The sequence below is a fragment of the Amphibalanus amphitrite genome, unplaced genomic scaffold, assembly GCF_019059575.1.
Source record: "Amphibalanus amphitrite isolate SeventyFive unplaced genomic scaffold, NRLGWU_Aamphi_draft 000004F_arrow, whole genome shotgun sequence".
Lineage (NCBI taxonomy): Eukaryota > Metazoa > Arthropoda > Thecostraca > Balanomorpha > Balanidae > Amphibalanus > Amphibalanus amphitrite.
Genome location: NW_024881501.1, coordinates 782,857 through 795,907, shown reverse-complemented (window position 1 = coordinate 795,907; position 13,051 = coordinate 782,857).

Below are 13,051 nucleotides of genomic sequence, written 5' to 3'. Positions count from 1 at the left end.
CACTGCCACCAGCTCCGTGCGGCAGGCGAGCTCCCGCAGTACTAGCTCCGGAGAACCACCAGGTCGCCGCAGCCTCGGAGAGCACCAGCTCGCAGCAGCCGACGAGCGTCTCCGCCACAGCTCCAGAGAACACCAGCTCGCCGCGGCCTCGTAGAGCACCAGCTCGCCGCAGCTGACGAGCGCACCAGCTCGCCGCAGCCTCGGAAAGCACCAGCTCGCCGCAGCCGACGAGCGCACCAGCTCGCCGCAGCCTCGGAGAGCACCAGCTCACCGCCGCCTCGGAGAGCACCAGCTCGCCGCAGCTGACGAGCGCACCAGCTCGCCGCAGCCTCGGAGAGCACCAGCTCGCCGCAGCCTCGGAGAGCACCAGCTCGCCGCCGCCGATGAGCGTCCCCGGACGCAGCTTCGGAGGACTCCAGCTCACCTCAGCCGACGAGCACCTCCGCCGCAGCTAGCCGCTATCAGGAGGGATCTGTTAGGAAGAAACAAAAGGAAAACATAGGATACTTGGGATATACGTGATAGGACAACACTGTCGTCACCAACATAACAGCCATCCTTCAACACAGTTCTGACACAGAACAGTTCTGAGCTTATTCAGCCTCCTCCAGGAGGCACACTTTGCTGACCGGGCGCCGGTACTTGCCTCCCCCCGCTGCCATCAGTTCCACGGTACGAACTACTCCGTCCGAGCCCGGGAACACTCTTGTAACTCGGGCCAGGGGCCAGAACCCGCGTGGCGAGTCTGCCTCGATCATCAGCACGACGTCTTCAACTTTGAGATTTCTTCTCTCGCGCAACCACTTCTGCCGACTGGCTAGTGTTGGTACATATTCATTTCGCCATCTCTTCCAAAAATGTCTGCCAGTACTTGTGACTGACGCCAACGTCGTTTGCTGCTGATCTCTCTGTCTTGAAATATGCCAGGAGACATGTTGGCGCTGGCACACCCGAGCAGAAGGTGATTTGGCGTCAGTGGCTCAACATCCGTACTGTCAGGACTGACGTGTGTCAGCGGCCGTCCATTGACCATTGACTCCACCTCGAGCAGCGCAGTGTGGAGTACTTCATCGGTCACACACTGAGATCCGATAGTTACTCTGAGCGCGCGCTTTACGCTGCCCACCAGCCTTTCCCATACGCCGCCCATGTGGCTGGCGCTGGGAGGCATGAAAGTCCACTTAATGTTCTCCTGACTCAGTTCGTCAGTAATGCGAGTTTGGTCGAGTTCATGTAGAGACTCACGGAGCTCACGTTCACCTCCGACGAGGTTCGTCCCATTGTCGGAGTACATTGAGTCTGGCTTCCCTCTCCTTGCCATGAATCTCCTCAGTGCCATGACGAAACTGTCCGTATCTAAAGCGTTTGCTACCTCCAGGTGAACTGCGCGGGTCGAGAAGCAGGTGAACAAGACGCCGTATCTCTTCTCGGTCCTCCTGTACTTCTTCACGAACATTGGCCCGAAGTAGTCGACTCCTACCGTGCTGAAGGCTCTGGACGTGTCATACCGGCTGGCCGGCAGCTCTGCCATTCTTGGGACCTGCGCGATCGCTCTTCGTCTTTTGCACACGGTACACTCGTGTAGGATCCTCCGGACTGTCGAGCGGGCCTTCAGAATCCAATATGTCTTCCTGACTTCTGTCAACGTTCTTTCTTGTCCTGAGTGAAGAACCTTCACATGGCAGTGCGTCACTACCAGGCGAGTAACGTCGTCTCTCGATGGCAGGATCACCGGGTGGCGAGTCGAATAGGCCACGGGCGCTTTGTCGATACGCCCACCGACTCTCATCACACCCTCACCATCCAGGAAAGGTGTCACTTGTCGCAGCTTCCCTTCAGTCTTCACTTCTTTGCCAGCTTGGATCTCTGCCAGTTCTTCAGCGAAGCATCTAGCTTGACAGTCTTTCAGTACCTTCGTCTCTGCTTGCTTCAGTTCCTCTGCTGACAGAGGTCCTGCGCGTCTCCGGTCTGCTCGTTCCTGACAGGACTTTGGGGCACAGTTCTTCACAAACCTCAGTACCCATGCCACGGTTCTTCTGTGCTTCGTCCACGAAGAGAATCTCGAAGCGTCGGGAAGCACTGTAGTATCAGAGTCCTGCTTCACAGTGAGCATGACTGATTCCGTCCTCACTTCTGGGTCGTTTTTCAGTACAGCCGTACTCGTGAGAGATGGCTGTTCCGGCCAGCAGTTTTCCTCCTGGAGCAGGAACCCAGGACCAGTGTCAGAAAAGTGGCCCGTTTCTAAGTTTTCTTGAACTCGGAAGATTTGTTCTGCGAAAAGTCTTGACTAAAGAAAAGCAATTTTTGTTCTGTGAGCAAACGTTCCCTAAACAGATGATTTCTGTGCAACAAAGTACCTCTACCCATCTATGTCAGCATTATTAGGCTTGATGGAGCATTTCACAATGGGTCACTTAATAAAAACCCAACTGCCTACCCATTTTGACTGATTTTTCTTCTCCAGCAGATTAAGTCATCTCTCTCCAGTCTCCATGGCTACTGAATGAAGACCTGGACTCCTGAATAGAATGCAGTACAAACTACTGACCTACTCCCAAGAACCAGCACCGCCTGCTACTTTTGGTTCACCAGCTGACAGCTGTTGGCAAAACTTTCACTGGTATTAGATTGATAGATATAACTGGTATTTGATCGGCAGCCTGAAGCCCATCAACTGTGATGTGTTATGAACAGGTGATCTGTGAATTGTGATCACACAGTGTGTGCATTAACAATTAATCCTGTATTTTATAATACAAATGTTGAAAATTTTGTCACTCTTTTAACATCTGGTTCAACACGTATGATATGAATGAAGGACTACACAGCATGCAGGAGCTGGAAATGGGCAATGCCCCAATGGATATGCAAACTTAACGTAATCAGGTGAGATAAACCTGAAAAGCTTGATTTCATATCCATATTAGCATGCAGTGCCTACAAAGTAGTGAATGATTTAAAAAAATTAACTGACAGGCAACAGCAGTTCAAGTTAATAACGTAGTCAGGTGAGATAAACCTGAAAAGCTTGATTAATTTACACGTACACTGGTCTGAGAAACAACACTACCAAGCTAGTGAGTAGTAAATGGGCAATGCCCCAAATGGATATGCAAACTTCACGTAGTCAGGCGAGATAAACCTGAAAAGCTCAGCTTGATTAATTTACATGTACACTGTTCTGAGAAATGACACATATACCAAGCTAGTGAGTAGTACCTAAATGCTATCAGAAAATTATGGGTACTGGATAAGCATATTACCCATAATACATATATCAGCACAACCTATCCTACCTTTAAAATCACATTCTCACACAAATCAAACGAAGGTACCAAACAAATCACAAAAATAACACGCGAGCCATGGGAGACGACTCATAAGCCTTGGCCTTTTGACGTCTAAAACACTGCCATCACCGCACCAACAAGCTCGCTCCCCGCCCGGCTCCCTTCATAACGCAACCGGGCGCAAACTTTTTCTGAGTTCTCGCAGAACATATTTGGTGTTTCCGTGGTGGCAGACTATCCCCTGGTAAAAGTTCCCAATTGCAGTAAAGTATGAAAAAATGATATCAGTAGATGTAAAAAAGATTTTTCTTTTCAAAAATGTCAAAATTTAGCAATTTTATAACGTGTGATGCCCATATTTTACGATAGTCTGCGGGGTCGTTCCGTGCCTGCTAAGGTCAGCTTCACTTGGATCGTTTAAGACACCTAGACATCATTCATTGCAAAACAAGGTATGGCTAGAATGGAAATTGATTGGAAAAAGTTATAGAATAGTTTTTGTTTCGTAAAAATGAGCAAAAAAATGCGTATGGGGATAATAAGTGACGGCGTCTTTTGAGGTATCACCTTTTTGGTGCCGGCATAAGAGAACTTGGACGAATTTATGGCAAAATTTTTGTGAATGATATCAAAATGAACAAAATAAACAGTTATTGTCTTTTTGATGCCCTTTTCCCATCTGAATTACACAAAAAAATGACTTTTTTATTTTTCTCGAACTCATGGCAGTAAGATATCTTAATTTGTAATAAATCGACCAAAGGCATTATTTTGTGCTGCATATTATTCATTAAATTTTGTATTAAAATAAATTGAACATCAAAATCGTTTTTGTCATTTGGCAATGAACTTAACTAGCAACAAATACTTTTTAAAAAATAAATACATTCTCAGACTAGGCAGCGCTGTCTGGCGTGTCTCGCGCGCTTTTACGCAACTGCGCCGGGTTTGTCTCGCAATTTGCGTGAGTTATTGTGTAAAGAAGTATAATTTCGTGGGGTAATTTAATAGTTAAATGTTTATGTGCAATTTTTCTCGTTTTTTCATACTCAACAATATGATTTTTGTTTAAAGGCTGAGATACTGAGACGCATTCGACTTCGACCATCTTCGTTCAAGAAATCTGAGGTGGGATTGTTCATGTCTTTTTTTGTAACAAGCTCAGGTAATGGTAATACTTAACATAAACCATGTGTTTCAGTTTGTCTTAACTTCTCCCCTTCTTGATTATACCTTCACTTCTACCTAGGCTAAGAAAGTGATATCCAAGGGTAGCTGCTTTCACATTAGTAGCCTTCTGGTGGGTTCAGATTGTTTTCTTGCATTTAGTTATGATATGTCCTTGGATTTCCCTTGTTAAAATTAGGCAAATGTGAATATTAATATTAATATTTATATAGGTATGCATCATTATACTTGAGCAATGGCAATGTAGGCTACCTGCCTATTAAGTAGATACAAGATTGCATGGGGATTCATTAAGCAGGCATCTCACGAGATGCCAGATCTGAAACATAATCTAACCTGACCTAATCTTACCTACTAGCCTACAACCTACAAGCCTAACACCTACAACCTACAACCTACATTGCTATCGTAGACAGATCTGGCATCTCGTGAGGTGTGTGCTTAATGATTACCATTGCATGTTGGTCATGTGCAGGTGTTTCACTTTGATATGTGCTGCATTTCAACAATCTCTGCCCATTATGCTAAAAAGAAACTGATATAATGCAGTAGCTTCATTAAAAATTTGGAACCATAGCTAAGTTCCAACTTTGTTCTGCGACCTTTTGAAATTTTAGTCTGCGAACTTAGATCCCCAAACCACTTTTCTGACACTGCCCAGGACCCGCGCTCCAGCGAGAATCTGATGACAGGTCAGACAACGTAGCTCCCCTGGAAACAACGTCAGCTGCGTTCAGACTCGACGGCACGTGTCGCCACTGATCAGGGCAAGAAGACTCTCGAATTTCTGCCACCCTATTAGCGACAAATGTGTGAAAGCGGCGGCTGTCATTTTTCACATACTGCAGAACAACTGTGCTGTCGGTCCAGAATAGGACCCTATCCACCCTGACCGACAGCTCCGTCCGTAGCACGTTTGCTACTCTGACGCCCAGCACAGCCGCTTGCAACTCCAGCCTTACAATTGAAATCTGCTTGAGGGGTGCCACCCTGGTCTTCGCCATAGCCAAGGAGCAGACGCGGCGACCATCAGGCGTCGTCGTAGCGACGTACGCGGCAGCACCGAAGGCATCCTGAGAAGCATCACAGAAGATGTGAAGCTCTCTCCGACAGCCGTCACTTGCCAACGCGCCTCCGAAGCATCGCGGGACGGTTACCCGCTCCAGATAGTGTAACTCCGAGAGCCACTGAGACCACCTCTGCAGCTCCGTCCCCTCGAGCTCATCGTCCCAGTCGTAGTTCCCCGCCCAGAGGCGTTGAATGAGAACTTTAGCCTGGAGAGAGAACGGAGCGACTAGCCCCAGAGGGTCGAATAGTCGAGCTACTCCTTGCACTACTCCTCTCTTCGTTGACGGTACACGTGAGTCAACAGCTCTGACTCCCAAGGTGTCGTTGATGGTGTTCCAGGCGCAGCCTAGCACACTCTGAACCGCGACATCGATGTCTTGAACGCGCTCTGCGGCTTCGATCCGTTCCAAGACCTTCCGCGAGCTGCTCATCCACTTTGTCAGCCTGAACCCCCCTCTTCTAAGAAGTTCTGTCACCTCGGTTTGCATCTCAGCTGCCTCTTCTTCGGTTCTCGTAGCGTGGATGAAGTCATCCATATAGAAGCTCGTAAGTGCCGCTTCTCTAGCTGCTCTCCCTGCCGGGGTGCTACTGCTGCAGTCCTTAGCGGTCTGCTGCAGGACGAAGTTTGCTGATGCGGGACTGCTTCTGGCCCCGAAGATCGCGACCTGCATGGTGTATGGTTCTGGTTGCTTCGTTGCATCCAAATCTCTCCAGAGGAACCTCAGTGCTGGTTGATCTTGCGGAGTTATCTGGACCTGGTGGTACATACACTCGATATCAGCGGTCAGAGCGACGGGTTCCTCTCTGAACCTCAGGAGGATGCCGGGCAGGTTCTTAAGAAGGTCAGGTCCCGTGAGCAGCACATCATTCAGAGAAGTGTTGCCACACTTGGCAGCCGCATCAAACACTACTCTGAGCTTCCCGGGCTTCCGGGGGTTCGTTACACCATGATGTGGCAGGTACCACTTCCTGGGGTGTGCTTCTTGATCTTCTTCTGGGGTTAGCTTGCGAGCGAATCCGCGCTCGACGTACCCCTCGACAACCTTCTTATAAGCTTCCGCTTTCTCAGATTGTCGCATCAGGGTCTTCTCCAGGGAGTACCGCCGGTTGGCCGCCATCATCTTGTTATCAGGTAGGCACACATCATCACTCATCCACAGGAGTCCCGTCTCGTAGCGATTGTCCAGTCTCCTGGTTGTGTCTTCCATGATTTTCACGGCTCTGACGTCTTGGGGAGATTTGGCATCATGGCCTTCAAACCTGCTCCCAAACGATTCCGTGCTCCACCACTCCCGGAGCGCTGCTGACAGTTGATCGTCTGGAGCCATCTTCCTGATCAGCATCACCTGGCGCGTTCGTTCTGGCAGGAATCCCTTCACCGTGCCCGTCAGCGTCCACCCGAAGGCGGTTCTGATGGCCACCGGTTGGCCCGCCTTCCCTGTCCTCGCTTCCAGCTGAAGCACCGCTTCAAGGACGTTGGCGCCGAGAAGAAGATCGACCCTCTTCCCTGAGCAGTCTGGAAGGTCAAGGTCCAGCAGGTGCTTCCATTCGATCCTCTTGTCAGGGAGCTCTGGAACCGTGACGTTGATGTCCCTGACGGAGAAAACTTCAGGGACCACTATTCTTGATCCGTCGCCACCTGACGCCTTGAGCTCCAGTTTCATCTTCACGGAGTTCTGGAGGCGCCCGCATCCTTCCACGTTTTGCAGGCGGAGGGTTTGTGGCTCCCCTTGAAGATTCAGCTGTGTCATTACCTCTTCGGACACCAGTGAAGTCTGAGAACCAGGGTCTAGTAGAGCCCAAACCTGCTTTTCCTTGCCACCACTGGCAAGGACGGTGACTGGTACGACCTGCAGCAGGGTTGTGGTCGCGCCCGCCTTCACTGATGCTGCTGCTACCACGCGCTGGCCAGTGTTCCTGAGGTCGACCCTCTTGCTGTCATGGAGCACCTGATGATGTCTCATCTTGCAGCTGTCGATGCCGCACGGCCTTGCCGAGCGACAGTGCCGAACGCCATGTCCAGCCTTCAGACAGAAGAAACAGCACCTCGCACTGGCGATGAAGTGGGCTCTTTCATCAACCGATTTCTTCAAGAAGATCGGACACGTTGTCACCTCATGCTGCTCCTTGCAGCATACACAAGTCGTGCCTGATGTATCAATCTCTGTGGCCAGAGCACTTCTTTGGACGGGCCTCAGCTTCACGTCGCCCTTCCACCGCTGAGGCTGTCCTGCCGGCTTCTTGCCAGTCGCCATATTCTGCTGTGAAGACACGGCAGCGTAGTTGAGGGCCACCCTGACCTGCCTGCGAAGCCATTCGTCAAAGTGCACCAGTGTCGGCCTCTCTCCCAGGTTCAAGACATATTCTCCCCATAGACGTTTCATCTCAGATGGGAGCCTTTGAACAACTCGTCTGAGGTTCTCGAAACTATTCAGATCCCCATCGTAGCCGAGACTCCTGAATATCATGACAGCACAGTGGACTGATGCGTGCAGGCGCTCTAGTCCAACAGGATCTAGCTGGGAGGGCGCAGGGCAGGAGAAGATCTCTTGCAGGTACGCGTGTACGACATCTTCCTGGCGGCCAAACCTGTCCTGCAGAGCATGCACCGCCTCTTCATATAGGGTCCCATCAAACATCATCCCACTGATGGTGAGCTTAGCAGTACCCACCACTGATGCTTGCAGGTGTATCAGTTTTTCTGTTGGGGAGAGTGAGATCTGTTCATGTACTAAAACTTTAAAAGAAGCCCACCACTTCGGCCACTCGGCCGGCTCGCCGCCGAACTTCGGCAGAGTCAAGCGCGGAAGACTATTGTGCAGCAGCGATGGAACACAGGGCACCCCTTGGGCGACTGCATCACTGGCTGTGGGTCGAAACTGACCGGCTAGTTCAGTAGTGGGTGCCCCTCGGGCAGCTCCAACAGCCGGTGGGGGAACATGACTGTAATAGAACAAATCAGCTGTGTCGGCGCCGAGTGCCCCTTGGGCAGCTCCAACGGCCGGTGAGATGGTGTGGCTGGGACGTGCCGAACCGGCTTCTTCAACAGTGGCTACCCCTTGGACAGCTCCAACGGCCGGTGAGATGGTGTGGCTGGGACGAGACGGACCGGCTACTTCAACAGTGGCTACCCCTTGGACAGCTCCAACGGCCGGTGAGATGGTGTGGCTGGGACGAGACGGACCGGCTACTTCAACAGTGGCTACCCCTTGGACAGCTCCAACGGCCGGTGAGATGGTGTGGCTGGGACGAGACGGACCGGCTACTTCAACAGTGGCTGCCCCTTGGACAGCTCGTGCAGCTGGTGGGATGGCTCGGCTGAGATGAGTCGAACCAGCTTCTTCACTAGGTGCCCCTTGGGCTTCACAGACCTTGGTCTCACCACAGAAATCATTTCTTCGGTCCCACGCTAGGTCATCTTCAGCTGCTCTTGCCAACTGTGCACGCAGCTCGGCAGCTGCATGAGTATCCTTTGCTTCTTGTAGCTTCATCTTCCTCTGGATCTGTTGCTCTTCCTTCTCCGTCTCAAGCCTTAGCTGCAGCTGCTCCAGCTCTAGCTGCTTCACCTTGGCCTCTATCTCTGCCAGCCGGGATGCTGACGTCTTGTCTGATACTGCAGAGTCTGACGCCTGCTTTGATGTAACTGATGGTGGATCGTCCTTCCTCTCCTTCAAATGCGCTTCAATCCGGCTCACCGCTTCTTCATGCTGCCTGTCTGCTTCTGCTTGATACACTCTTGCCTGATCAACTTCCTCTTGAGATGTCAGCACAGAAACTAAACTATCTGTCATCTCCTCCAACTGCTCGAGTGCCTGATCAAGCTCATGGACGATTGACGCTAGCTGAGTCCGACTACCTCTGGTATCAATCAAGACGAAAGCCCTCCTCCTGACCCTGGTCAGTGCAGCCAACAATCTGCCTCGCTTCTGTTTCAATTGTGCTACAGACATGTTCTGGATTTAACAGCACAACACCAATCAGGAACTGAGTCACGATTGCAATTCTCAGCAGCAAGTACAAAACTTCTCGCCACAAGAAACTGTCATTTACACGACCTACACCCTGAGAAGCCTCTTCGGGCGATCAAGACAGAATCTTCAAATGAGATACACTCATACCATCATGTTCATCATGCTCGGAAAGTCCTTGGGCATTCTGACAAACTTTTGCATAGACCTACAACCATATCACTAGGCTGTGGAAACTTTGAAACTGTTGTGGGAAACGGTTAGGGCTTTGAGACACTACAAATAAAAACAAATAAATAATATATTCAGGCTTTCATGGCAAAAGGGTCATCTGGCAGCGTGCCAACGGCGAAAACGATATGGTAAGGCAAAGTTGTTTAGGTGAACAATTGGTGGTAGGAGCGGACAAATAAGGCAGCGGCATAGCGAAGAAATGCGGGCCGTAGATAGAAGTAGTAACGGTGTAGTAACGTAGAACGTAGAATGTAGAATGTAGGTAGGTTTCTGAAATCAGCCAGAAACGCATTTTCACTCTCTATCCGATAGACATGGGTCTACATATCGACGAAATATCGCTAATATCATGTCAGGCTCATATCACATTAACAATGCAATAGAAACAGCAAATAATATAAAATAATGAAAGAACATACCAAAGTTTTTCCACCGAATCACATTGTGGCGAACGGCGGCGCACAAACTCCATGCGTCTCACGCCGGCGCCACACAGCCAAAAAACGCCACGTCGATGGGCGGCGCACTGGACTTTCTGCGCCACCACTGGCTTAGGGTGGCGCCACCATCCAATGGTCAGTACGAACATCGTCGCCCCCTGTGTCCACAACTAGCGCCACCTGTCGAGCAACGCACAGGCCAACCCGCTCCGGCTCAGTCCGCTACAATAGGTATGTAAAATTGATGGGGTAGGGGTAGAGTAGGGGACAGGGGTAGTGGTAGGGGTTCAGGGGTAGGGGTAGTGGTAGGACTGTTAGGAGTAGTTGTATGGGTAGAAGTAGTAGAAGTGTGGTACAGGCCGATCCGATGTGATGTGGTGACCTTTACCACCTGGCCTGACCGAAGGTGACCTGGTCTGACCCAGTGTGACCAGGGATGACCAACTTGACCTGACTTGACCCCGTATGATCCAAATTTCCTCCAACGAAGCCCTCAGAATAGTTATTATGCTGAAAATTTTCCTCTGGACGTTTCCGTCCATATCTCTGCTTCCAGACGACAGATCAATTTAAATCAAACACCATTCGAAAGCAAATTGGCTGCTGCCGCATTTTCTGGCTACGCCGCGAAGCCAGTGGCGCAGCCGCTTGTCTACTATTTGTGTTGACGTAGTTTCTGTCTGTTACCGAGGTCGCGACATGGTGCTACGTAGCGCGTGCGCGGGTTACAGGCGAGACCGTCGCAGCTGGCGCGCTGAAAGTTGCGCAACTCATAGAACAAGGATGGACAACGTGCCTTTGACGGGTCTCGACCCGATCGGGTTGATAGCGAGCATGTGGCGCCTGCCCAAAAAGTGCAAATTCCGCGTCATAGACCTTACATGTATAAATCGGCGTGCGAAATCGGGCAAAAATGGCTAAATTTGCCCGACACGGGTCCGGTTCCCGTGCAATATCTCGGTGACCGTGGGTCCGATCGGCACGGGGAAAACAGCATCGTGTAGAGAATCGAAAGGGCTATCGAATGGTGTGCGGTGCAGGGAATGGCACGTGCCACGTGCACACATAAGGGCAATTCCATTTCAAAAAGTGCCGTTTTAAACGGATTTTGGATTTTATTTTATTTTCACGTGACCGTCAGCCTGAGAGAGTTGAACTCTGAGAGTTGAAAAAACGCCTAGGGGAGAGCGGGGCCAGTTGAACCACTTTTTATATATTGACATGCACAGCGAGATCTAGTTGTCATATCGAAAAATGCACAATGCCATGAAAAAATAGGCTCTTTTGGCTTTATTTTAAGATATGTAAAATTATGTTTCAAACATATTTTGCTGCCAAACGCATGCTTATAAAACAGCTCTACGCCCGTTTCAAATGACCCTGATGCGAGGGTCAATTGAACCAGCCCATGGGGTCAATTGCACCTATCCTTAACAATGGGATGCTTTCCTCTATAAGGCCACTTTCTTAAGGAGATATTTTGTCCGGTTTACTTTTCCAAATGCTACATTCAATAGGTCGTTGGAAAGCTAAAAGTGCAAAGTTCCTCATAATAGGCGACATAAAGTACATAGACTATGGTAAAATGGGCGGATGAGAAAAATGAGAAATATATCATGCTATAGTGTGCTTTCAAGCAAAAGGCTGGAGAAAAGGGGGTCAAAAATTGAGCTCTATTAAACTACTATTTCAGTTTAAAAGCTCATTTCAAAGGTGAACTATTTCCTTTAATGTTTACAGCCCCTGAACAATAACCATTGCAAAGGTCACCGGGGTCCATTGAAACGGCCTGTGGCCCTGTTTCAACTGACCCTCAGAGAAGCGTTTCAATTGACCCCATCCGCTCCCGCCATCTCGCACGCGCCGTAAAGCACATGTCAAACGAGCTGGAGGGACGGCATCATGCTGAATGAAGGGCCAAATAAGGTGTTATTCCGGAGCCAGGAGTTCTTCTTTCAGCAAACAAAGGTATATGAGATATCACAAAATATTCATAAAAACGATTTCTCCCAAACGCCCCTCAAAAACACAAAAACAAGTGTCAAATCAAAATTACCGTGCGTTTGCCGCCCAAACGCCGTTGACAAAGGAAGTGGTCGAGCGCGGATGCGCAGTGGTGTCGGCAACGCCATATGTTGCATATTGTTGAAAATAAAGCCATGTTTCATCTGACCCCGTGTTTCAACTGGCCCCGCTCTCCCCTATTGGCAAGAGAAATGTACCACCTTTCATGGGAAAATTGTGAAAAGCTAATTGATCAAAAACAAGGTAAAACAAATCGCTGGATAAAATGACATGACATTTGTCCATAATGTGCCACTTAATAATTACACGGGTTTTGCTGCATAATCTGATACGTTTCACAATTGAAAATGCTATCATTAGAAAGAGCTGTATTTCAGTTGAGACAAGTATAATAACACGGAACAAAAATGATAGACGAACGCGTTTCGGCTAAATCAACGTCATCAGCGTCTAAAAGGAGAACAAGAGGCACACATCGAGCAAATATCACAGCTCAATCGTTTTGATTTTTTACATACACTTTTAAACAAGCATGTGACAATGTGGCGTACCAGCGTTGCATGACAAGCAACAGTATTCTTAAAAATATAAATGTTTCAAACCTCTGCAAAACCTGTGTAAACTGTAGGTACAATGTGGCTATTCTCTTAGGATTCTTTTAGGATATTTTCTCTTTATCAAAGGAAATGTAACCACATTGTCACATTCTTGTTTAAAAGTGTATGTAAAAAATCAAAACGATTGAACTGTGATATTTGTTCGATGTGTGCCTCTTGTTCTCCTTTTAGACGCTGATGACGGTGATTTAGCCGAAACGCGTTCGTCTATCTTTTTTTTC